The 26,844-nt window shown below is 34.1% G+C and overlaps 2 long non-coding RNA genes across 4 annotated transcripts in view; one reads left to right on the top strand and one right to left on the bottom strand.

Moving 5' to 3' along the window:
- Positions 1 to 26,844, top strand: part of LOC107034146 (uncharacterized) — an 85,583-nt gene that overhangs the window by 2,080 nt on the left and 56,659 nt on the right. For all 3 annotated transcript variants that reach the window (XR_012079980.1, XR_012079979.1, XR_012079981.1), the window contains 4 exons: positions 10,161 to 10,284; positions 10,961 to 11,074; positions 19,454 to 19,543; positions 25,683 to 25,745. This is a non-coding gene — a long non-coding RNA (uncharacterized lncRNA). The remainder of the gene's footprint in view (positions 1 to 10,160; positions 10,285 to 10,960; positions 11,075 to 19,453; positions 19,544 to 25,682; positions 25,746 to 26,844) is intronic.
- Positions 1 to 26,844, bottom strand: part of LOC107034144 (uncharacterized) — a 95,464-nt gene that overhangs the window by 63,782 nt on the left and 4,838 nt on the right. The gene's annotated exons all lie outside the window — the stretch shown is intronic.

Below are 26,844 nucleotides of genomic sequence, written 5' to 3'. Positions count from 1 at the left end.
CATCCAAATTTCTATCATCCAGGGATAAACACATATTCTTTGTAACTTTAAAAATATAATATACCTGTGGAGAGAATCAGCTAAGTGAACTCTGGATAATTTGGGGATCTCATTTGTAAGATTGTACTAGAACATCATGAATTGGTAAATTTTTAATCTAGCCCCTTTAAAGGTTTATTCTGTCAAGAGAATTCTAAAGTGATGATGGTATTACTAAATAATAACATTTATTGAGTACCTACTATGTGTCAGCTATATCCATTTTCTCCTTGAATCCTCAATACAACTCATGAGGTGGATCCAACATTATCTCCATTTTGCACAGACTGAAGTTTGTATAGGGGTCACTTTTAGAAGATTTAAATCCTATTTTGTTTAAAATCCTATTTAATAAACCAAGAACCCTTCATTAAAACTTCTTGATTCACTAAAATGGGAGAAAACAAAATCAAATAACTTGGTTCCTATGCCTGAACAGAAAAGCCCAACTGGAAAAAAAAAAGTGTTTTGAAAATGAAGAATTTTATGTTTGACCACAAGGGGGTGCAAATTCCTGAGTTCAATTTTAAAGAAAAGAAAGAAAAAGCACTTTTACTTCACATCACCAGATTCACAGGTTAAAAAAAACTAGTAAGAATACCTTTCTCAAACCTTAATACTCCACACAGTGATACATTTATGAGAAGAAAAACCTGTTATTTGGGGACTCAATTGGAGCAGAAATTTTCATACTTCTTTCTTCTTCAATACAGCAAAGAGTTAATCGTCCTACCCGCCCCCACCCCTTTCCACCCACCCAGTTTGTGTCTCTGCATACTCTTCTTGACTTGTCATAAGAATAAAACTGAAGTCATAATTTAAAATTTGAGGTTTTACTTGGAAACTGCAATGCAATCACCAGCAAACGAATGGTAAATATGGGTAGTGTGGAGAGCAGAGGTCTTGTAATTTTAATGCTTTTTTTCCCCTCCTGCTGTTTCTGATGAGTAAGCTACAAATGATGGAATGTTGGCTTCAACATATTAGCTTATTTAGATAAACTGTGAAGGCTATAGTCTGTTCATCTTTTAAGAAAGAATGAAGACTCTTAAAAGAAGAAAACATTTTGAACAGTAAGTTGAAAACTTAGTATACAGTGGTGAATATTTTAAAAAGAATGTGCATAGATGCAAACTGCATAGATGTAAAAGGTACATAAAGTAGCTTTTATTTTCCTGTTGGCCTGGTTTCTCTGAGGTGGACCTAATTTTTAAAAAACCTTTTCACTTGGAAATAACTTCAAGTTTACAAAAAATTGAAAAAATAAAAATTGTTCAGAGAACACCCATTTCATTTAGTTGTTCTTATGCAAGGTCTCTCTCTCTCCATATATATGTGGATTTTATATATATATATATTTATAATGGTCTCTTCACCCCTAAATACTTCAGTGTATTTCCTGTCAGCTTCATATATTTACACTGAAATAACACTTCAATCTACCATCCATATTCCAACTTTGTAGGTTGGTCCTTAAGTATTTCCTCCTCCCTTACAGGAACTAGTCTGGGATCAGGTACCACATTTAGTGGGTCTTGACCCTAGCTTCTTTTATTTTGGAACATTTCCATAGCCTTTCTTTATCTTTTATGACCTTGACATTCTTAAAGATTATAGCTTCTTTCTCTACCCTCCTTTTTGATAGAACATTGCTTATTTTGTCTTTGGTCTGATTTTTCTTCATGATTAGGTTGAGGTTTTGCATTCTCAAGTGGACCACTGCACAGGTGATATTGTGTCCTTCTCAGGGTATCCCTTCTGGAAGCACATGATACCCATATGTCCCTCACTGAGGATGTTAATTTTGATCACCTGGTCCATATGTGGCCCTAATTTTCCAATGTATGTTACTAGGTTTTATCTTCCTGGCAATTAATAGGCAATTTGTGGGGAAATACTTGAAGATATATCCTGCTCTTCATCAAAATTCTTGTTTAAATTTAGCATCCATTATTGCTGATGTAATTTTACCATGATGGTTGCAAAATGATTCAACAAATCTAGACATTTACCAAAGTCCATAACAGAACTGGATATATAGAGATGAAAAATATGTAGTCCTTGTTAGCAAGGAGCTGAAAGTCTAACTGAAGAAAAATAAATTCTTTAAAAAATTGTGATTTGAAATGCAGAGGAAGAACATTTAACTCAGGTTAGGAATAGGTGGCTCAGGAAAGCTTTTTAGGAAGGAGTCTTGAAGGATACCTTAGTCAAGCCTTTAAGGATCGGAGTTATCCTGGTGTAAAAGAGAGAGCAGAAATAGGCCACAGAAAGCATTTTAAGCAGAATCACTGGAGTGTAAGAAAACAGGGGAGTCAAAAAGAACCTGGCATGGTCAAGAATATTCAGATAATTTGTGTGATTTGTTGCCTGGGTGCCTTTGGAGGAGTTGAGACAGGTTAGCCTGATTAAGTGGATAGAGGTTAAACCATGAAGGGCCTTGCATGTCACTTTTATATTGATTCAATTGAAAAATCTTAAACCAATGAGTAATATGATCAGATTTATATTTGAGAAATTTATTTTAACATGGGTCCTGGAGAACAGATGAGAAAATGCAAGGGTGGTGATAGAAAGTCTTGCAGAGGCTATTATAATATCTAGGCAAGAAATAAAAAGTACTTGAACCAAAGAATTAGAATGATGGTGAAATGAAGTATAAAAAAGATTGGATTTATTGACTCAGTATTAATATGTAGCTATTCCCAGGTAACTATTTAGCACTACTCTGTGTCGTGTATTGTTCAAGATACTGAGCATACACGGGTAAACAAAACAGGCACAGTTCTTCCCCTTATGGTGTAGTCTAGTGATGGAAACAAGGATTAAGTTAATAATTAGGTTAATAATCATACATTACAACTGTGATAACTGTAATAAGTACTATAGTAGAAAAATATAGGATGCCATGAAAGCATACACCATGGAGACCTAACATTGGAGAGTTAAGTAAGGCCTTTCTAAAGTGGAACACTTAAACTGAGACTTAGGAACTAGCTAGGCCAAAAAGAAAGGAAGACCATTCTAGGCAAAGGAAGAACGTATGTTAATGCCAGAGCAGAGAGGACCAGTAAATTCAATGCCCATACAGCTAGAGTAGAGAAAGCAAGGGTGGAGAAATTGGGAAGGTAAGACTAAAGAGGTTTGGGGGCCTTTTGCATGTGGAGAGGAGAGAGAAGGAGGTGTATAGCATGACTCCTAGGTTTCTGATGTGGGCAGCTCGGTGGTTGTTGGTACCATTTCCTGAGATAGGGAAAACAGAAGAGGTTTGATGGATTTTGATATGGGAAATGTTGATTTTGATATGCCTGTGGGCTAAGTATGTCCTCCCAACCTCACTATAGAGATAACTGGATATTAGGATTGAATTTTTGACTTAGAAGTCTGGACTTTAGGGGAAAGATCTGGTTTGCATGTTGTTTGTAGATTTACCGGTTAACTGGTTGTAGATGGTGGTTTAAATTGTAGGATTAGATGAGATCACTGAGGGAGGTATGTAAAATGATGAAAGGGCTCAACATAGAGCCTTGGAGAACATTGGTAGCTACACAAAAAATGTATACACAGGAAAGAATTTGCTATAAGCAGTAAAGACACATGAAAAACTGAAAAATATTTTAACATATAAAGCAGATAAAGGGTTAATATACTCAATATATAGAGGCAAGTCTGTAAGAAGAATAGAAGTTAACAAATATACAGTAACAAAGGAAGAAAAACACAAAAAAAGAATGAATATTTGAAGACACCTTAAAGTGAATATAAAGAGGAAATACCTAAGTTTTCATCAACCTATCTCATTGTTACTGAATTACTGTTTAAAATCAATAATTGAGGAATGTTTTATTAAGAGACTGTAAGTGCTGAGTTTAACAGACTAATGGGCCACAGAGTTCTTACAAATCTATTTTTTAAAGTATTTGCTTCTCTTGTTCCATAAAAAATTAATCCCATTTGTTAGGATGACTTTAGCGTTGTGACTGTAGTCACAGAACTTCAGAAATATGGAGAATGCAATTCAGTGATCTTAAGGTGTCCAGAGATATGCAAAACGAACAAGGTAGTAATGAAAATTAGCTACAATCTTAGTGGTAGATGAAGAATTAGGTTATGTGTAATTTGAATCTGGGAGGTATGTCAGTAAACTCACTCCTTTTTGGGGGCTCTGATAATTAACTTCAATGCCTGGGATGGCAACTTTGCTTGAGAAGGCAGAATTTTTACCAATGGGTCAAAGTTTTAACCCCAGGAAGATATAACATTGAATATAGAATGATTTAGTAAATCAAGCATATGCTACAATGGCTTAGGAGTGATCTATATTATTTTTTTGAGTTACCTAACTTTTATTGGTATAGATATCCCACTATTTTTTTTCATTGAGGTATAGCTGATTTATAAGATTAAATAAATTTCAGGTGTACAACATCATGATTCACAATTTTTAAAGATTACACTCCATTTAAAATTTTGGCTGTATTCCCTGTTACTGTGCAATATATTCTTATAGTGATCTATGTATTTTAAGTTCTTGTAATATTTAAGAAAATTAAGCCTGTTAGAGTATTTATCAGGTTAACCTTGAAAGGTGGAAGAGAATCTTAAACTCTGGTTGTTTAAAGTATGGGGACATTTAAAAAATTTAACATTATCTGTAAGTTTAATTTATTAGATTTAAAAGAGTTTAAGTACTTGGAGAGGTTTGATTTATTAATCAAGCTTTGAGTACATACAGAAAAAAAAGTTACAGAATTCTAAATGCTAAGTATTTAAGAAACCTTAAAAACCTCCTTAGAAGTGATTGTTGTCAAAACTTACAAAGAATAACCAGATTTTCAAGTTGAATTTAAAAGTTAAGGAAGAACTAAGTTTTTTAGTTCACAAGTTTGATAAGAATTTAAATGACCCCTGAATAATCTTTTCGATGCACAAAGGGTACCCTGAAAGATATTTTAAAAATCTCCTCACACTGATGGTATGAGTGAGTAAAGGCTGGTCACAATATAAATTAAAACAGACTTTTGGAAAGTAATTTAGCAATTATAAAAAGGATTATAGAAATATTCATATCTTTCCTGTCTGAAATTCCAATTTCAGGAATCTCGTGAAATAAATTCAAAATATGGAAAAAGATCTATGCAGGAAGATGCTCATTCCAGCATTTAAAATATAATAGCAAAAAAGGGGGGTTAGGTTGAAATGTCTAATAGCAGTAAGATTATTGAGTAAACTGTGGGAAATCACTGGATTGACTATGAGCATCATCAAAAAATACCAATATGTGTTTGCATACCAATGTGGAAAAATGTTTATAAGTGCAAAATGTAAAGAGATGTAATTAGGATGATTAAAACTACTAAAAACACAGAGGAAAGATACAACAAGAAAAAACTTTCAACTCATATCCAGGTTTCTGATCAAAGCTAAAAATATACACATTTTAAAAAGCCAGTCTAACATTTGACATTGTTGACACTTCCAAACTACCCTTCTGTGGAATATTGCTATTCTATGAGTTAGTCCAGTGATTCTTAAATGTTGAGAATTTGTTAAAATTTAGAGACCCTTTCTCTAGAGTCATGTGCATATGTGAACTGTTTGCATATAATTTCAGAGATGGATGATGATCAGTGGAGATCCTGAAGAAAGAGAGAGTAAGATGGTGGCCAGAATAATAGTTCTCCTAAAGACATCCATGTCCTAATTCCTGGAATCTCTGAATACGTTATTTTATGTGCCAAGGTGGTATTCAAGTTGCAGATAGAATTAAGGTTGTTACTCAGATGACCTAAAAATAGATCATTCTTAATTATCTGAGTAGGCTCAATGTAATTCCACAGTTTTATAGAATTAAGGTTGTTACTCAGATGACCTAAAAATAGATCATTCTTAATTATCTGAGTAGGCTCAATGTAATTCCACAGTTTTTCTAAATGTGGAAGAGGGAAGCAGAATAGTCAGTGTCGGAGTGGTGAGATGTGGGAAAGATTGCTGGCTTTGAAGATAGAAGGGGGCCATGAGCCAAGGAATGAGGGCAACCTCTAGAAACTGGAAAAGTCAAAAAACCAAATTCTTCCTTAACATCTCCAGAAAGGAGTGTAGCTCTGCCTACACCTTGATTTTAGCCCACTTAGATCCATTTTGGACTTTTACCTCCAGAACTATAAAATAATAAATTTCTGTTGTTTGAAGCTGCTAAATAAATTCATGTTAATTATTATAGTAGCAGTAGGAAAGTAATATATGTCCACAGCCAATCGTACGTGTATTCATGTGTGGCTGTGGTAGTGAATATATATTTGTACATACATAGAGATGCAGTTCCTGGTTTTTTCATAATGGCCTGGACTGGTAAATAATAGAAATGGATCTTATTCTTGACCCTTTATCAAAAGAAAATTGAAGGGTTTTAATAAACTTTTCATTGACATATATAAACTTTACATAAAAAGCATTTAAAATTATAACTCATGGCTTTCTCAGAGACTTTATTGACTTGGGATGAGCCTTGTCCTGGAAGTTGAGGAGGACAGGAATCTATTGACATTCATTTCTTACTCATTTTAGCAAACAGAAGTAAAATTGAGAACTTTTGGTCTCTAGGATATATGACCAAGGATATGTGACCAGTTTTCTATGACAGTTGAGCCTCATGCTACATTTCTATTCTTAATATGTAAAAAACTTATGTCTGGTAAAACAAATCTATAGGGAAATAAGAAGAATAAAATACAGCACGTTCTCTTTTGGCAAAGAAATGCTTACGTGTTTAAAACAAATTAACTTTTTAAGGCAGCTCTGAAGAAGTAATTTATTTTAAATAGGTGAACAGTTTATAGCTCTTGTGGGAACACTTTTTCCTTACTTTTCTTCATCATAGGATTAGGCCCTATGTTTTTAATTTAAGTCCTTTAATTTTTGCTGTTAACATTTAATTTACTTGATGACCCCATACTGTTAACTTTTGACCCAGTGAACTTGGGATGGTATATACAGACTATATACCTAATTTTTAGAGAAACTCTTAAAGAAAAAAAAAGTTTGAAGTAAAACAGAAGATTAAATTCATTTCAGTGTTCCAAGTAGAGAGTTATCATACATAATTAATCAAATAACTTTTTTCCCCTTTTGGGTGATGTATTTTTGTAAACCTAGTGTTTTTTTTACAATTAGATGTTTATGCCATTGGCAAAATAACCCAAAGCTGATGACTTAATTGCAATACTTCTAATAAACCGCAAAACTACTAGTATAGTAGATAAGAAACTTTTTCCTGACAAGAAATTTTTATAGCATGTAACTAAATCTAATTATCTCTCCATCTATCTTCACTTACACCTAATTTCCTTTCCTTTATATAAAATTGAAATTCCTAAATTTTAGTACTTTAGTTGTAAAAAAAAAAAGGTAGTATATACAGTTGTTAATTATTATAAAGCTCAAAGCTTCTTCTAAACTACCTGATGTAAAAATACTTTGTGCATAACTTTTATTTGCCCTTAAAACTGGACCTGTGGACTTGCTTTTGAACTGTTCCCCCCAATTATAAAATAATATATGAATCCTATCATTTATTGAACTGTTTAACATGCAGCTTAATAATTATTATGGGTATCTTTAAATATGCCACATTTACTTTATTCAAAAGTGAACAGACAGTTAAGCAGTAACTGCCATATGCTATACACCATTAGGTACAAGGGTATTAACAAGTTTTCTGATCTCTGGAAACAGTGCAAGCTATACATGTTTCTGTATAAACCTTCATGGCTTGTTAATGAGGTAACATGGTTGTTGTTTCATAATCTAAATACTAGAGGGAATGCTATAAAATATGCTTTAATTTTATTACCATTTTTTAAATAGATGGAAGTATTTTTGTGTGGTTTTACAACGTCATGGAGGGAAATAATGAGATTTTGCACCAGGGAAGTAATGGTTAGAATAGAGATCAGGAGAAAAGTCTAGAATGACTCCCTAGTTCCTGGCTTGGTAGTAGAGTACAGTGGTAACCAGGACAGAGACAAACGGAGGAAGAATAGGGCTTTTGGGAATGTGTTTGTATGTACGGGTGTGGGATGGAAAATGGAAGGGAGAGGGAGAGGAGAAGCTCAATGAGGCCATGTTGAAGATTAAGTGCTAGTGGGATATCCATGCAGAGCAGTTCACTACAGATCTCAACATACGCATCTGAGGCTTAGGAGAAAGGCCTGGGCTGGAAGCAGATGTCACTGAATAGGTGATCATTAAAATTATGGGGGAAATGGCCACCATTGCTCATAGAGACTGAAACAGTGAGAGTAAATGAGAACCAGCCTTATTAGTAAATGGGCAAAGTGGAGGCAGCAAAAGGAGAAGAAATAGCAGAGGGATGGAAGGAAGCACCAACTGAGCTCAGTGCTGGAGAAGCCAATGGGAGAGGAGTTTACAAGGAAAGACGTCAGGAGGGTCAGAAGATAAAGACAGGTTCAAGTAAATTAAAAAAGATAATGGGATTTGGCAGTTTTGCTATTAGTAACGTTTGCCAGAACATTTGCAATGCACTTTTCATGCACTGATGGTGGCAGAATTCTGTTTGTGTTGGGTTGAAAAGTACAGTAAAGTTGAGAAAGGTTACAATAGATTTCTATTATTTCAAGGCTCTTCATCTCTTCTTCAGAGCAGAAATAAAGGATGGTAGTTGTAGGGAGGAGGTTACAGGATAGAGAAGGAGACTCCATAGTGAAGAGAGTTTAACATGTTTATAAAATGTGGGGGAGAGTCAGCAGGGAGGAGAGATTAAAAACAGGAGGGATAAAGGTAAAGCCAGACCTGTAGGAGATGAGGGAATAGATCAAGGGTGCAGGTAAAGGTACTGACTTGGCAAAAGCAGAAGGATCTTCCTCTGAGGTTAGAAAGTAGGTGGTGAAGATGGTTATAGGTATAGCTTATAAATGTAGAGAAAAAAGGTGAGGGAGGTTCATAGCTAATAGTTTTGATTTTCTTCTGATAAAGGAAACATAAAAGAGGTAAGGGCACACAGGTGAAGTAGCAAGTTTGAGTTGAAGTAAACATATCAAATACATGCTGTAAGGAATGGGAGAGGGAGTTCACCAGGGAGCAAGGTTATTAGCAATGGATTGATGTACTGGGGACTGTAGGATACGAAATGATATGTAGCTCTGTGAGAGATTGTGGTTTGAAAGAAATGGGAATAGCTGAGGTTAAAATAAGGTAAGAAAGGAGGTGTGAAGGGAGTAATGGAGTGAAAAAAACACTGGAGTGATAAGTGGCTGTGGTCAGAGATCAATATATTGGAGTCCAAGACTGTGGAGCAATTTCGTGGTATGTGGCTCTGGGTATGGACGGCTGAATGAAGTGGTTGTAAGATGGTGAAGTCAGAGTTCAAGGCTGTTGGATGGGTTGTCTGTATGGATGCTGAAGTGGCACACAGTAGCAGAACATGCAAGGGAGGTGGATACTGGAAACCAGATGCTGAAGTCCTCGATGAATAAGGGAGGGAATGACTGGGCAATTAAGTAATGGGAATGAAAGAGGAAGAAGGAATACAACATTTCCAAGATTGTTGATCGTGCCCTTTTTCCCTCCCGGAAAATTAAGAGTCATGAGGGCAAAGACTATGTCTTATTGCTGCAAATATTTGCTGACTTAATGAATAAACAAATGATGACCTCATTATTTTGAATAAGTATTTATTCATGTTGAATTAGTATTTCTGAAAACTTTGGGTTTTTCTATTACAAGAAATTGATATTAAAGAAAATACAAACGAGCAAGATATAGGAAAAATTAATAATCCCACACTCAGAAATAACCACTGTTAACTCACTGTTACTAAATTTTCACATCTGTTTGTTATTCATATATATTTCCTAGCAGTAAATATTCAACTATAATATACTTTAATGGCTGAATAAGCATTCTACTATAGAATATAAGGATGTACCATAGGCAATTTCTTATTTGGGAGTATTTATATTGATTCCTACCAATTTTTTTCTACTGGTAAAAGGAACAATCTAATAGTTAAATTTTTGCCTTACTTATTTCCTTAGGATGCAGTCTTGGATGTGGATTTTCTGGTAAGGTCTTCATAACAAGCCTATTTATCTTTATTTTAGGCCTATTTCTAACAGCCTTATTTATGTGAATTCTTATTCTAACCTGGATTGGAATCAGAAAATTGGACAGTGTTGCAGGTACTGATTGATGCAGGCACACTGACGGCCACAAAAGTGAGAACTGGTAAGTGAAAGTCCTTCAAAGGAATAATGATGTTTTAAAAACTTGGAATCAAGTACACTTTTCATGGGTACAATAAGAAATGATCCATCAGCTGAATAACAGGATATAGTGGTCAATTCAGAAATATATATTTAAATTAAATAAAAAAACCTCTATTTGTTGACAGCATCCGATTTTAGGAGAACTTTTAATAAAATAATGAATAATCACCAAAATCATTGCTCCTCACATTTTTTCACAAAAGTATGGTTAATAGCAGAGAAGAGTGAATAATTGCCCTAGAAGCTTGGTCCCAAGATAGTTTCAAGTTTCATGTTTTGTCTTAAATTTGAAGTGAATGTGCATTATATACCATAACAGTCCTATGGTTAGTATAAATATAATGCTTATATTTTTTTCCCAAAATCTCTTGAGTAAAATTGGTATCTAAGAAGTGATCCATTTTTACTCAGTGGCTTTTAACACCCTGGCATACCACAAGTTCCCCTTGCCCCAAGCTGGATTTTCAGAGGCTATTTCATGGTTGGATAATACACTGCTTTTCAGTTCTCTCCTACAATTTAGCCAAGGCTATTTATAGTAGTATATGGCAGAGAGTAGTAGATTAATTGATGCTTACCCACTTTGAACCTGAGAGTATTATAGAAACTCTGAAAATTCAATATTTTGCCAACAGACTGCACTACAAGAAAGGTTAAAAAAAGTCCTTCAGACAGAAGGGAAATGATACCAGATGGACATACAGATTTATACAAAGGAATGATGAGCACTGGAAAAGGGAACTACATGGGTAAATGTGTACTTTTTTTTCTATTTAGTTTTCTTTTAAGATAATCAACTGTTTAAATAAAAATAATAATAATGAATTACAGTGTTTACAACATGCATAAGTAAAATATATGACAGCAATAGCATAATGGCCAGGAGGGGAAAAATAGAAGTATATATTTGCTGTATGTGAAGTGGTGTAATATCACTTGAAAATAGACTGTGATAACTTATATAGACTACAAACGCTAAAGCAACAAGTAGAATAACAAAACAGTATTAGGTAAAAAGCCAACAAATGAGAAAAAAATGGAATAATAAAAAAAGTTCAATCCAAAAGAAGGCAAAACAAGGAAGAAACAATAAGCAGATGGAACACATAGGACAGATATACCAAAGAGAAAATAGTAAGATGATAGACTTAAATCTAATCATGTCAATAATCACATTAAATGTAAATGATCTAAAAATATTTATTAACAGGCAGAGATTGTCAGATTGAGTAACAAGCAAGGTCTGACACACTTTACATACAAAACACAAAAACATTAAGAGTGAAAGGATAGAAAATGATATACCACACTGATGCTGACACCAGTCTAAAGAAAACTGGTATGGCTATATTAATATGCAGAAACAAAGTAAGATATCAGAGCAAAGAATATTACCAGAGATAAAGAAGGTCATTTCATAATAATAAAGGGGCCAGTTAATCAGGAGTTTATAACAATCTTAAATGTTTTTGCCCCAAATAACAATAGGTTCAAAATATGTGAAGCAAAACCTGATAGAATGCAAGGTGAAACAGAGAAATTTACAATTATAGTTAGAGATGTCAGTACTTCTCTTTCAATAATTGCTAGAACAAGTTGAACCTTAGCAAGGATATAGTAAACTTAAACAACACTATCCACCAATATCACCTAATTGACTTTTCTAGGACACTCCACTCCCAATAGTAGATACATATTCTCTTTAAAGTGTACATGAAATATTTACCCAGAATGAGCATATTCTAGGCTATAATGAGCATATTCAATAAACGATTGCCTTAGGGCCAAATCTAGCCTGGATTTGGCCTATGAACTAAGAATGGTTTTCACACTTTTGAAAGATTTCTTTCAAAAAAATTTACAGAGATTGTGGCTCACAAAGCTGAAAATATTTGTTATCTGACCCTTTATAGAAAAAGTTTGTTGACCTCTGTTTTAGGTCATAAAACATGTCTCAGTACATTTTAAAGGATTCAAGTCATACAGTGTAGGTTCTGATCACAAAGGAATGAAATTTGAAATCAATAACAGAAAGCTAACTGGAAAGATCCCCAAATACTTAGAAACAAAATAACATGCTTCTATATAATACACTGATTAAAGAAGGAATCAGAAGTGAAATTAGAAAGTGTCTTGAACTGAAGGAAAATAAACATATAACATATCAAGTTTTGTATAAATGAAATGTCTGTATTAGAAAATACAAAAAATATGAAGTCAATGACCTTAGCTTCCACCTTCAGACACTAGAAAAGGAAAGCAAATTAAACACAAACACACAAAAGCCCATGAAATAATAAAGATCAAAGTGGAAATCAATGAAATGGAAAACAAACATCAATTGAGGATATCTATGTACTCAAAACCTGGTTCTTTGAGATTAGTAAAATTGATAAATTTTCAGCCAGACTGGTCAGGAGAAAAAAGAGAGAGAAGACACATATCAGGAAGACCAATAATCAGGAATGAGACGGTGAATCATTACAGATTCTATATATATTTAAAGGATAATAGAATATTATGAACAAATTTAGGCAAAAAAAAATCAGCAACTTAGATGAAATAGCTAAATTCTGTGAAAGACATAAACTACTGAAGTTCACTTAAGAAGAAATAGATAACCTGAATGGTCACTTATCTATTGAATTATTAGTTTAAGATATTCCCACAAAGAAAATTGGGGTCCGCAGGGCTTCACTGACAAATCCTTCCAAACATTTAGGGAAAAAAATAATCCCAATTATACACAACCTTCCAGAAAAGTGAAAAGGAAGGAATCCTACGCAACTTGTTCTTTGAGGTCAGCATTGCCCTGATACCCAAACCACACAAAGACATTACAAGAAAAGTCAAGCCAATCTCTCATGAACATAGATGTAGAAATTCTAAACAAAATTTTATGAAATAAAATCCAACAATATATAAAAGGGTAATATTATTATTGGGTGGGGTTTAGCCCAAGAATACAGGATTAGTTTTAACATTCAAAAATCAATCAGTATAATTCACCATGTTAAGCTAAAAAAGAACACCTGATCATCTTAATAGGCGCAGAAAAAAAATTTGACAAAGTCCTGATTTTAAAAGTCTTAGCGCACTAGGAATGGAAGGGTGCTTCTTCAATCAGATAAAGGACATCTACAAAAAACCTACAGATAACCTCATACATACGGGTGAAAGACCACAAGCTTTCCCCCTAAGATCAGGAACAACACAAGGATGTCTGCTCTGACCACTTTTCTTCAACATACTCAGATTGGAAAGAGGAAATAAAACTGACACAATCTTCCATCTATTCCACTTGGTGGAATTGACAAAAAGCTACTAGAACTAATAAGTGAGGTTAGCAAGATTGTAGGATACAAGATCAATATATAACAATCCTTTATGTTCTATGTTCTAGCAGCAAACAATTAAAAATGGAAATACAAAAAATACAGAGCTTTTATAATAGCATAAAAATATGAAATACTTGTGAATAAACCTGACAAAGGGCATGAAAGACTGGTACACTGAAAACTGCAAATATTGATAAGAGGAATTAAAGATGACTTAAATAATTGGGGAGATTTACCTGGTTCATGGGTGCATATTGTTAAGATGTCAGTTCCCCCCAAATTGATCTAAAGGTTCAATATAATCCAAATCAAAATTCCAGTAGGCTTAAAGAAAAAAAAGAAGCTGATCCTAAAATTCACATAGAAATGCAAAATATCTGGAGTAGCTCAAATAATTAACTTTTATTTGTTTACTTATTTACTGCCTTTAGGTAACTTTTGGAGGCAGAAGGGTATTAGTTTAAAAAATTGGCATTGGAATCAGATCCTGAACTCAAAATCCTAGCTCTGCTCATTTACCAGCTACATTGTCTTGAAGATGTAACTTAACTTGGGCCTCAGTTTTGCCCATCTGTGAAATGGGTTAAAATACTTACCTCATGGAGTTGTTGTATTGAGGTAATAAATATTTGAGCACTTAACACAGTGTCCAACATACATTATGTACTAAATAAATGTTCCATTGCTAGCTACTATGAAGACACTTGTACATACTGTGGAAATCCAAAGCCATATTAGATTAGACAGTGATGAAATGCTAAACATAGTTTATGATATAATCTTCTGTTTACAGAAGTCATATCACATAGATTCCAAAAACTCTTAGTTCAAGGAGTGTCAAACTTCATCGTTTCCTATTTAAAGAAAGATGTAGGGTAGCACATTCTAAAATTGAACCTTCTTTAAATGTGGTTTTCTATTTATATAGTTCCATAGCCAAGATTTGCTTTGGGACTGGAAATTCATGTTGACCCTGACAGTTTTACATTAAACAAACTCTACATTTAAGGGCTGAATAGTTTGGATGACTTGTGTTAATGTATATCTCTTCTGTTTTTTGAAGCCATAGCCTATATCCAAAAGTACCACAGTTGATGAAAAGTTGTAGGTATCTGTTTTGTTTGATGAATGAATGAATGGTTATTGTTTCTCTCTGGCAATCCAAACCCAGAGCTACTTAAAAAAAACTATGTATTTGCCTATTCCAGTAAACATCTATCCATTATCAATCTAGTTTTAAATTACTTCATTTTCCACATCCCTTAGCAATTATTTATTGTTTTTACGTGATTAATGTACTCATGTTACTTTTCACATATTTCCATACCTTTTTCTGTGTATGTTGTATTTTAAACTAAAAGATAATGCCTCTAGTGTGCAATACTGTATTTGCTGCTCAGCAGTGCCTCAAGTGCTGCAAAAAGGTAGACTCTCAATAGATGAGCAGGCTACCTCCTTTTGAAACATATTCTCTGGGTCACTGTGATCTGCCTTGAAAGAGAGTTTAGATACATAAGTTGTTTTTTTTTTTTCTTTTTCACTCATATATTGTGTGACTTTGAGTAATAGTATTCCTTCAGTGTTCAGTTTAAGAATAAATTAAGAAACAATTTCCTAAAGAAAAACATTTTAAAGTTACAAAAGCATCTACATGTTGGTACCATTTCCCTAGAAATATTTAATGTAGTATGAAAGTCTGGACTGGTCAGTTTTAATCTTTTCTTGGAATTTCCATAGAAATATCCATGTAGCAGAGACCCTGAAATAGCATTATATAGAAAATGTTATTACTATAGAAAGAACCATAATTTCTTCATAGAAAGGAGTCAGAGATAATATCCTGGAGTTCTGCAATACTTAAGCTACTCCTAAGTTGTCTCACAACGGAATTAATGTCGGGGAACACATTCAAGGAATTGCTGAGGTTCAGAATAAGAGTGTACAAAGTCTAAGAGTGTTTTCTATCATGGATTTTCAAATAGTTAAATTAAGAGTCATTCACTCTCTGGCCTCTTTCTCGATTTACCCTTTCTAATGGCAACAATAAAGTTGTGCAACCTATACATAAAAGCAATTTCTAACAGTGCCAAACCAATAGCAGTTTCTGGGTCATTTCCATTCCTTCCTCCATGAAAATGTACAACATTTAGGTTATTCCACATATTTCCCCCACACCTCAAACTGTTAGGTTGCCAAAGAAAAACCAGTCAGTTTTGCCTTCATGTAGTCATTCTAAATACATGTAAAATCAGACATTAACTTGAAAATATGAGGGGAAGGAAAACATCAAACCATAGAATGGAGTTTTAGTTTTACTGACATTTATATATCACACTTCCTGTTTATGATTTCAGAAGTGCAACCATGCAGAGCTTCTATTAAAAACCGAGTAACTGGGAACAGTTTGAGGATTACAACGGCAACTTACTCAAAGGAAAAAAAACCTCTGAACTTACTGCTTGTGGAATTGCTATCTTTGTTTTGTAAAAAGTTGAATATTTTTTAAACATCATTTACTAGTAGTGTAATTAAAAGGGAACTTGATGGCCTTGTGCCTTTAAAACAAGCAGCCCAGTCATGGTCTTAGTTCTGAATTTGACTAGTTGATGGGATAAGAAAAAACAAGCCAACCCCTTACTTTCCATATATATTTTTATATGTGTGTGTGTGTGTGTGTATAATAACCTAAATGTTGTACATTTTCATGGAGGAAGGAATGGAAATGACCTAGAAACTGCTGTTGATTTGACACTGTTTAAAATAGCTTTTATGTATAGGTTGTAAAATTCATTGCTGTCCAAAGACAGGGTAGATGGTGAAAGAAGCCAGAGAGTGAATGACTCTTAATACACATATATGTTCATATGTAAATAAAGGTAGTTCTTGCAAACATTTGCTTTTTCCTCCCATTTTGAAATTTCAGTTGGCTGTTGTTATGCATTAATTAGCAATTAGTTCTGCCTAAAGGAGGGAAAGGGTAGAGGTGAATACAGTTCTTAATAAGAGGCCTTTTCTTCCACTACTAACTTGTTCTATTTGGAGCATAATTATATGAGTTAATTTAAATTCGTGACCACTTCAGAGAGAGAGAGAGAGTGTGTGTGTGTGTGTGGAGATTGAGAGCACCCAAGTGGGCACTGGCTGCTAGCTACACATCAAAAATCCATGTTCTCACTTCGTGGCCATACAGATAAAGCTTATTCCCAGCCTCCCTTGCAGTTAGCTGTGGACTTGTGACTAAGTTACAGCCAATGGAATGAGAGTGGAAGTTATATGTGCTACTTTGAGTCTCCACCCCTAGAAACTCCCCTTAAGAGAGAAGACTCCCCAGGGAGACCTTGGAACTTTGGTACTGAAAGCCTAGGTACTGAAAGACCTTGAAAACTAAGTATTAAACTACTTGTTTATTTTAGCAAGAAACAAACTTGAGCCATTATACATTTTGGGGTTATGGCAATTAGCCTACCCTAAATTAATTCAATATACAAAACTTACACTTGCAGTGTCCCTGTTATGCTGAACTCCTTGGCACCATTGACATTGTAATGCATGTAAATGGCATTTCGGAAGCACAATCAAGAGGCTACCAGTATGGACACATGGATGTATATAAATGTTCCCCCCAGGAGTTGTGCAACACTGCAGCTCTGCAAAAGGACCTCTAGCTTCTCCCTTGGGTTTTATTGCGTAGGAGCATCAATTTGTGTAAAGGCACTTCCCTTTTGTGTCTGTGGTAATAGATTAAGGTGGAATGGATCACTCAACCAGAATCTTAAGGGGGAACTGTATACTTAGGATCCAAATCAGATCTCTTTCTTGAATCTGTTCAATTGTGTTAGCTACATATTCTTCTTTTAACCATTACCCTCTGGCATGCATTAGGCCAACAGGAAGTGTTAGGAGTCCCCGTTCCCTCAGCCACTCAAGTTTACTGCTGTGGGTAACAGAAACTTTTTTGGGCTTCACTTTCCCTATCTGTAAAATGAGACAGCTGGATTATGTGACCCCAAAGATCCCTTCACTAAAATTCTACTATGTGTGACTACAGCGTCCATAGCTATTGGTAGAAATAATTGTTAATATGAATGTTCCTTTGGATTCCAAGTTGATGCTGTACAGATGCTTAAAAATAACTTGAAGTTTTAAGAAAGATGTTTAACTTGCACCAATTTCACAATAAAAGAGGCAGAACAGAGGTTCTACTCTTCTCCCAAGCGAAAATTATTAAATTGAAAAGATTTTTAACTCACTCAGGATATTTTTAAAATTATAAAGCAGTGTACCACCTCTCTGATCTCTTTACTCAGTGGGTGCAGTATCAAAGCTAATGCAGAATGTGACATTTATTGAAATACTACAAAAAAGTAAAAAAGTAAATCAACAGATTGTGTAGTTGTTCACTGAATTTACCTTAAGTTTTACTATGCCTAATTGTATACTTATGTTCTAATGTTTCAATGTAATAACAATTAATACTACATACAACGAGTTCAGGATCATTGCAAAATCACTGAAGTCATACTTATGTCATAGTCATAAACATATGACTTAGTGCTAAGTCACATTTTTTGTTATAGCTGACAGCAATGAATCTTTACCCGTTTGTCTGCTGGTAGAGATTTAATCTCATGGATTTCAGCTTTGGTTGAAGCTAAAAAATATACATTATCTGGACTTGATGGAGTTGGCTTTAATTCACATCCTTTTGCTTCAGGGGAGCTGCAAAAGTATGGAACTTGCTCAGGGATGAGACTGTTTTAGAAAGGAGAAAGGACAGGCTGTATATCATTGTCCAAAGTGGAGGTTTTATGTTAAGAGAAAGCCGTGTATAGGCTGGGGTAGATAAGAAGAGATACAAAAAAGTCACAGTAACTTTTTTACCCACAAAAGGAGCAAGGCAGAGAGCCTGCAATAGTGTTTCGAATACTAATAAACAAGTATGGATTCTAAATATCCTTAGATAATTGCAGACATTGGGAAACAATGTTTAAAATCAAAGCATAGATAAATAATTTTTAGTATATCCATATGTTGGAATGCCATGGAGATGTTAAAAACATGTTTTCAAAAATATTCAATAACATGAGAAAATAGTCATTATAAACGACAAATCCTTTATTGCTATCAAACAGGAATCAATCTTGTTCTTTCCAACCTTTACATTCTCCTCACGCCATTTCCTCCCTATCCCCAGTATAAATAGGAGCACAATGGAAGAAACATTTTAAGGAGAGTTGCATAGACAGTGAATTTTAAAGTGAAGGGATTTTAAAGTGAAGGGATTTTAGAGATTATTTAGTCAAAATCTATCATTCTGCAAAGGAAACTGACACAAGAAAATTAGAAATCTCGCTTCTAGCATTGCCACTTGCTAAAACCTGGGTTTCCTTACTCCCCAGATTTGGCACATTTTACCTTCTACTATAACATGCTACATCTGAGACTGGGTCAGACTAGATTAGAGAGAGTACTGAAGGTCAGGCCAAAGAGTATGAACTTTATTTTAGTCTGTCTTTTTTTTTTTTTTTTTTTTTTTGGAGGCACTGGGTATAAGGCACAAGGGAATGACAATGATCAGAATCATAAAATATCTGTTGAGATCATCTATTTCCTAATAATTCTAAATCTTTAACTTTTTCTTACTCGGTACCACTTTAAAAATTCTTGGGAGAGAACTCAAATCATTTCTTTGTCTCACATAAATAATGCTGAGTAATAGAAGTGACTAGATTACAACTTATAACTATTTTATTTATTTGTTCATTTGCTTTTGTCTGTTTCTTCCACTAGAATGTTATCTTCCAGGAGGGCAGGCCTCTGTCTTTTTGTTGACTCCAGCACCTAGCAAGTATTTGACACATAAAAGATGTTCAGTATTTGGTGAGTGAATTAATAAATGACAAGCTTCTAAAAAGCAGTAATCCTTTATTTATTTTGTCTAGATTTCTTCTGGAAGTTTTCCCAAGTTTTGCAATTCCAGCACCATTCTCATTTTTAATTTTAGAATTGGGTGAATCTGCTTTATTCTACTTATGCTCTGCATTTCAGTCTAGCACAACTGAACTAGTAATTCTGGCACTCTTAAACTCTTGTGCCAAATTTGCTAAATTTGAGAATGACCTTGACCTGTAATTTTATTTAGATTTTTATCCTTAGATGAATGAGTACACTTACACCATGAATTAGTGGTGTACGTGTGAGATTAAACTGATGATGAGCCAGGAGACAACACTATTGGATGAGCGTATTTGGAAATAGGAAAAAAGAGATGGTAATACCTTGAAAAATAGAAGCATTAGGCTGAAATAAGTATACATTTGAACTTCTATCTCAGATTAAGTGTAAGTTTCAAACCTGACAAAAAGAAGTAAATAATATTTTGAAGAGTGGATTTTTCCTTAAAGGTTATTAAAATAAAAACAAAACAAAAACACTTGAGCCTAAATTTAAATACTAATCTCAATTTTAAAAGGTAGGCTTAATTTCAATATAAATGTATACAGAGAATTAAAAGAGATTTTTTTTTTAACAACAAAATTTTTACCAGATGAAGAAGCTTAAAAATATTGGCCTTTTAGCCCATTTCTAGGAATTTATCCTAATTTAGGAAATAATCTGAAATGCTAAAATAGATTTATGCATAAAAAAGCTCACAGCAACATTATTTATAAGAAAGTAAGGAAAATAGCTTAAATGACCACTTAAGGAAACACTACTCCACACAAGGGTCATTATGTAGCCATTGAAAATGTTTCTAAAGAGTTTTAAATAACTTGAGGAAACATTTCTGATAAATTGTTATGGAAAAAGGCAGTGTACTCAAGCAAATAGTTTAAACTACATAAGCTTAAAAAGCTCATGGAAATATGTCAACTGCAATAGTCAGTTACCTCTAAATAGAGGAATTATTGTTTATTTTTTCCTGCTGTCCTTTTTAAAATATCTTCTTTATTTCAGTTAAACGTATTTTCAAATTTGTCTTCACTTGCATGTACTACTTTTGTAATCAGAAAAAGAAACCAATTACTTGGCATAGATACATGTTTATGTCCCAATGATATGTTTTCTGTATCATCACATGAGTATAAAGACTGTTGACCAAAAGAAAAGTTTAATATTATTTGAATCCAAGTAATGTAGTTTCCAAAACAAACACTGATACATATCCTATAACTTGTAAAGCTGTGATGGTTTAGTACAATTTACTAATTATTTTGACATGGCAGGCTCTCAGCATGTTCACTGATGATGGAGATGGTTAGAGAAGGGATACTTCAATTAATTTACCAAGTTCCTTGAATCCGTCAGTTAGCAACTCTCTTACTAAGAGATTAATGGTATAGTCTGATGTTAAAAAGCTGTCCATAAAAATCTCCCTTAGTTCGGGTGGTACGTTTTTGCAAACTATTATTTTGTACTTCAAAAAGAACAGTCTCTTACAAGCTAATTTTTTTACAAACATAAGAGGGAGAAAAATTTTTTCTTACTTTGTTTATATTGGCAAGCTACGAGCTTCAAGTAAGATTCTGTGATCTGACACCACCAGTAAAAAAGGTTCCTTGTGGAAGTAATGGCAACTATACTTACCTTGTAGGGTTGCTGTGTTTTAGAAAGCATGTATGTAAAGTGCCTAGCATAGTGTATGGTGCACAGGCATTCAGTAAACAGTGGCTATTATAATAATACATAATATTCTTATGACTTCTTATCTGTTACGTTGCTATATATATGGGGAAATGAAAAAATGTGCAGTGTAGTCTATTTAAAAACATTTATTCTAGATTTTCAGATAAAGGTGGGGAATGAAGGCAGATCACAAAATCTTTCTCCCCAAATACTTTACAAAACAGTTTACACAAAACAAAGAACAGGTAAATAACTCCTTTAAAAACATCACCAAAAGTAGCCAGAAAAAGAAAATGTCTGCAACCTAAGCCAACAAAAGGCCGAAATACTACTATTATTTCAAAATAAATAAATTTGGAACAGCAAGAAATGGAATAAGCATGGCTAGAAATCAAATTCTCACCAAAAGGAAAGTCTGGCCATCCCAGCACGTTCCCTGGTCAACTCGAGTTGATTATGCCTCATCTCCTCTCTCCTAGGACTCTCGCATTTCCCGCTCCTCACTTCACACTCTCATTTTATTGATAAATAGAACCTGTCACAAAAGAAACTCATATTTCCCTTGCTGTACCTATCAGCCCACCTTCATCTGTACTCATTTGTACTCTCTTTTCCTTAAAAGGGTCAGCATCCCTGCTCTTATGTAAGGCAAGCACCTCTACTTGTGCCTTGGCTCCCATCTTTTCTTGTAGAGTCAAGGATTCTGCTTCTGTGATTATCATCTCTATTTCCTGCATCCTCAGTTTCTCCCTCTTTATTGGATTATTCCAATCAATAAGCATACTGTAATATTTCCCAGCCTAAAAATACCATCACCCTAGACCTCGTATCCCTTTCTACTTACATGGTGAATAGGAGCCCATTTTTCTGTTCCCCTTTCTAACAGACTTTTAAAAGATTGTCTAACTTGGAGTTTCCACTTCCTCATCACCATACATTATCTTTTTAGTCCATTCCAATTAGGATTGTCTCCACAGCTCCACCTAAACTGCTCTAGTTGACATCACTAATTACCTTCTTGCCAGAACATTATTCTCTTCCCAAATGTTTGGAACTCCCAGATATATTCCTCACACTTTTTTTCTTCTCCATCAATATTCATTCCCTCCTAGGTCATCTTACCCAATTTTTCTGGTTTTAAATATTGCTTGTATTCTTAGAACTCCTAAGATTTTTTTTTTATCCCTAATACCTCTTTTTGAGCTCTGACCTCATATCCAGCTGCCTGCCCAGAAACTACACTTAGAAGTCTAATAAAGACCTCAGAGTTAGCTCATTCAAAATAAATATATTTATTTTCTTCTTCCCCTCAATTTACTTCTCCCCAAGTTTCCTCCATGTCAATAAATGACATTATTTTTTACCCAGTTGCTCAAGACAAAAACCTAGAAATCATCCTTAGTTCTTCTTTGTGCCAGTAATTAAGCTGTTATCTCTTAGAATAAACTCTACCATACTATGCTCTATGATGCTGGGACTGGGACTCTCTGGAAACTACTACTATTTCTACTTCATCAGCTGACTCCTTGCTACAGTCCGTCAATAAGGGGCATTAGAAAAAAGACTAAAGGTCAAGAAGAGGGGAAAAGAACTTGCTCTTCCTTGTTAGCTTTCTGCACCTGCCAGCACTGCCCCAGGTATGGCCCTTCACCCTGACAGCAGCGGTTTGACCCAAATTTCAACTATTTTCCACTCACCTAGAACCAGCCCCAACGTATGCTCTCAGAGGTACCAGCATCAAAGGGGCAGCAGCCCCTCACCGCCCCAGGTCAGAGTTCCAGCCCTGCCAAGCCTCCTCTCCTAGCTCCTGGGTTCTAGTAACTTAAGGTCTTCCCACATTTATCCAGGACTAGGGGTAGTAGCTACTTCCTGAAGTTACTCTATCGTCTCACTGTTCCCTTTTTCCTTTTCCAGTTCAACAGCATCTGTTTGACCAATTCTTTATATTCAGTTTATTGCTGTTGAAATAGTTAGTAGCCAGAGTGAGTCCACTAAAGCAAATACCATCTCCTTGCTCCTCATCACAGTTAGATAGAACAAAACTCAGTCTTCTCTCTAGGGCCTCCAGCTCCTTTTGTGACCTGGCCTATTTAGTTCTCTAGTCTCATCTCTTACCACTTTCTGGTTACCTGTTTGGTTCTAATCATTCTTGAACACACCGCTTTTCTACTGCAGAGCAAGCCTTTGTGTTTTCTCTTCTCTGTATCTGGATTGCCCAGGTCTTTGCCTAGCTCCCTGCCTAGCTTCATATATGTCTCTTCTCAAATGTCATCTTAGGCCTGCTCTCACTGCAGTATCTAAAATGGACAATTCCTTCCCCCACCCCTCCATTTCCTTACCTTAGTTTCTTCTAATTGTCACTACCTGACATTGTGGTGTTTGTTAACTTCTCCCTCCCCTATCCTCAAGTAAAAGCTTCATAGCTTCATAAAGGCAGGGATGTGATCTTATTTACCACTGCTGGCACTCAATAAATTCCAGTTGACAAATGAATTTAATAAATAAATTGCAGTGAATGCAGAAGAAAAGTGGACCAAAGTAACTGCAAAGAAGATAATATGCAAGTGAGACAAAGGCAGCATGAAATATAACCTGATTCAGCTCCCTGAGTACATGATGCAACAAATGAATCAGAAAAAGCACTTAAAGATGTAATAGAAGAGAATTTCCACAAAATCATGAAACAACTAAGTCTGCAGAATAAAATGTTCAAAGAAAAATGGACATAATATTCAGTATCAAGGCATATACTGGTTGAGTGACAATAAAGAATGAAGGAAAATCTTCAGACCTCTGGGCAAAAAATTAAATAACTTATAAGAGGGAGGAAATCATGCTGGCCTTAGACTTCCTCTAAGCAATATTTAAAGCCAGAAAACAAAGGGAAAATGTCTGCAGTTTTAAGGCAAAGCCAGTATGACGCCACACTATTATACCTAGATAAGGGTCATTCAAAAATTGATGAAAAAGGCAAACATAGCGTCTATGAATCCATGTAGGGAAAAAAAAACCTACTTAGTTAAGAGCAGATAACCAAGTGATGAATCAAAATTAATACCTAGGAATTGAGAATCAAGGTGTGTTGTGACCACTGGATTTTAAAATACAGATCAAGACCAAATGACCAAAGGGATTAAGGTTATAAAACAGAAACATTAAAACTTTGACTTTTTAAGAATAACAATGTAACAAATAAAAAACACATTTTTTCATAGGAGGGTCTAATGGCATTTCTAAATTGGTAACAGAGAGATTTAAAAAATCTCCAAGCTCTTAATTTTTCAAACTTTGGATATTTTAGGAAATAAGATATCTTGCAAAGAAACATTTTTCTAAAAGTTTAGCAGTTCCTTCAACTTATCTTACTACTACCAAATTCAAATAATTTTAAATTTGATACTTTTCTCCTCTTAAATAAGATTATGTTGTTTGTATAAATGCACAGAATATGCCTACCATGATGGTCATTTAATATTGATGGTAAAATTTGGGATCTGAGGAAATTTTAAAACTTTCCTGTAACTTTCTATGTTGTTTAAATTATTTATAAATGAACATGTATTGTTTTTAGGAAACCAATAAAAATACTATCCTTAAAATACTATTATACACAACAATGTGAATATACCTAATACTATTTAACTACATTTTAAAATAGTTAAGATGGTAGATTTTATGTTCTGTGTTTTTTATCACAATTAAAAATAAAAAATAATATTGTAAAACTTATGATAAAAAATAGGTCCAGCCATTATGGCTTTACAGATGAATTCTGACTATACCAAATTCTCCCCAAACCAACTTTCCAGTTACCCCTCAAATTATACCTTTCACATAATATTCTGTACTTGGCTATACCAGTATACATCTAATTTAATTTTAGAAACAGAGATTATTCACTGGCAGATATTATTGTTAAGTATGCAAAAAGATGCATATAAAAAGTAACTAGTATGTTGTGTTACTCTATTAAATATCTTAGTGTTGTAAGAATATAAATATATTTCTATTTATATATTTGGAAGGAATCTTTTAATGATTATTTTCTGGATGGTTAAAATAGTATGAGCTCTTTTTAGAAAATATGAAAAAGGTAAAAATTACCATAATTACATAACATACTTGGGTACATTCCCCCTTACCCTTTTCCTTTACATATAAATCAATAAGAAATAGTTTAATAACCTGAAAGATTTATCTGCACATTAAATTAAATATTAGTATTTCTCTGTGGCATTAAATATTCTTAGTGGTTGCAAAAATTCCATTAGATTGATGTACTATGGTTTATTTAATCACTCCTATACTGGTGAATATTTAGATTATTTCTTCTCTATAGATGCTGTAATGACCATATATAAATCTCTGACTTAATAGTTGATTATTTTTTTAGGATTGGTTCCTGGAAGTGGAACTACTATATCAGAGATTTGGACATATTTAAGACTCCAGAAAGGTAATACAGTAATAGATGAGTTTGTAAATTTCATTGCATTCTTAGCAACATGAGTTATTAGCACTTATTTTCAATCTCTGTCAATCTGATGAAGTGACTTTTTCTGTAATTTAGTTTGATAAAGTTGTGTTTTTGCTCATACATTCATATCAATAACTACTATTTCAAGGACTTCTCCATCATGCTTAACATAGATCCTTGCCCAATGTTGAAGAAATGTATTTTTTTATTGACTTTGGCAATATTTCTTTTAAAATAAATTATATTTTGAACATATAGAAAGGTGAAGAAAAATAACAAAGAAGGATCCAGATTATGTTACTTAATAAAAAGTAAGACTGTATTCAATTCTTAATGCAGTAGTAGACAGAGCATGATTACTATCAGCTAGCAATGTCCTATTTATTGAATTTATTGATCAAAATCATATTGAATTTATTGCTTAAATGTGCCATTTTCACTATAGCACTTTCCAAAATGCTTCAAAATGCTTAGTTTATAAGGTTAAGAGAAACATTCACTAGATAACTACTTTGAAATAATTTCCTCAACCCTGCCATCATTTAAGAGGCAGAGAAACAGACTGGCCCACTTCCAACTTTCTTTCCTGTTATCTTTGCTATGAAGTCATTCTATAGATAGGGTAATAACCATTCTGGCCTACAGAGAAATAGCATCTGTAAAACTATATGGCACAGTTTGGCTGGGGTTGTTCCTCCTTCGGAACTGCATTACGTAATTTAAAAGTGTTTACTTAAGCTCCTTTGGGCTGCCTCCATGGTAGCTATGAAGTCACTGAGAATTAGAAACAGTTTGGGCCTGATAACAAAGTCTGTTAGTTTAGCGTGAACCCTTTGTCAAGTTTTTTTTTTTTAATCACTGCTGTATAAGGAACTTTAAAACTTTAATTTTAAAAGATATACTTGAATTTAACTTGCTACTTCAAAAATCATTAAGAAACACACACACCCCCAAAGGGTTCATAAATGTACATTTGCTCATTACCTAGATGTATTTATTTTAAAACCTGTACTCTATAGCATGAATTCACAGTGTGATTTTTGACTCAGTATAACTGTAAATAATTATGCAAAATTGC

Source organism: Vicugna pacos, chromosome 14 (genome assembly GCF_048564905.1).
Source record: "Vicugna pacos chromosome 14, VicPac4, whole genome shotgun sequence".
Classification (NCBI taxonomy): domain Eukaryota; kingdom Metazoa; phylum Chordata; class Mammalia; order Artiodactyla; family Camelidae; genus Vicugna; species Vicugna pacos.
This window is presented reverse-complemented; position numbering and strand designations above follow the sequence as displayed.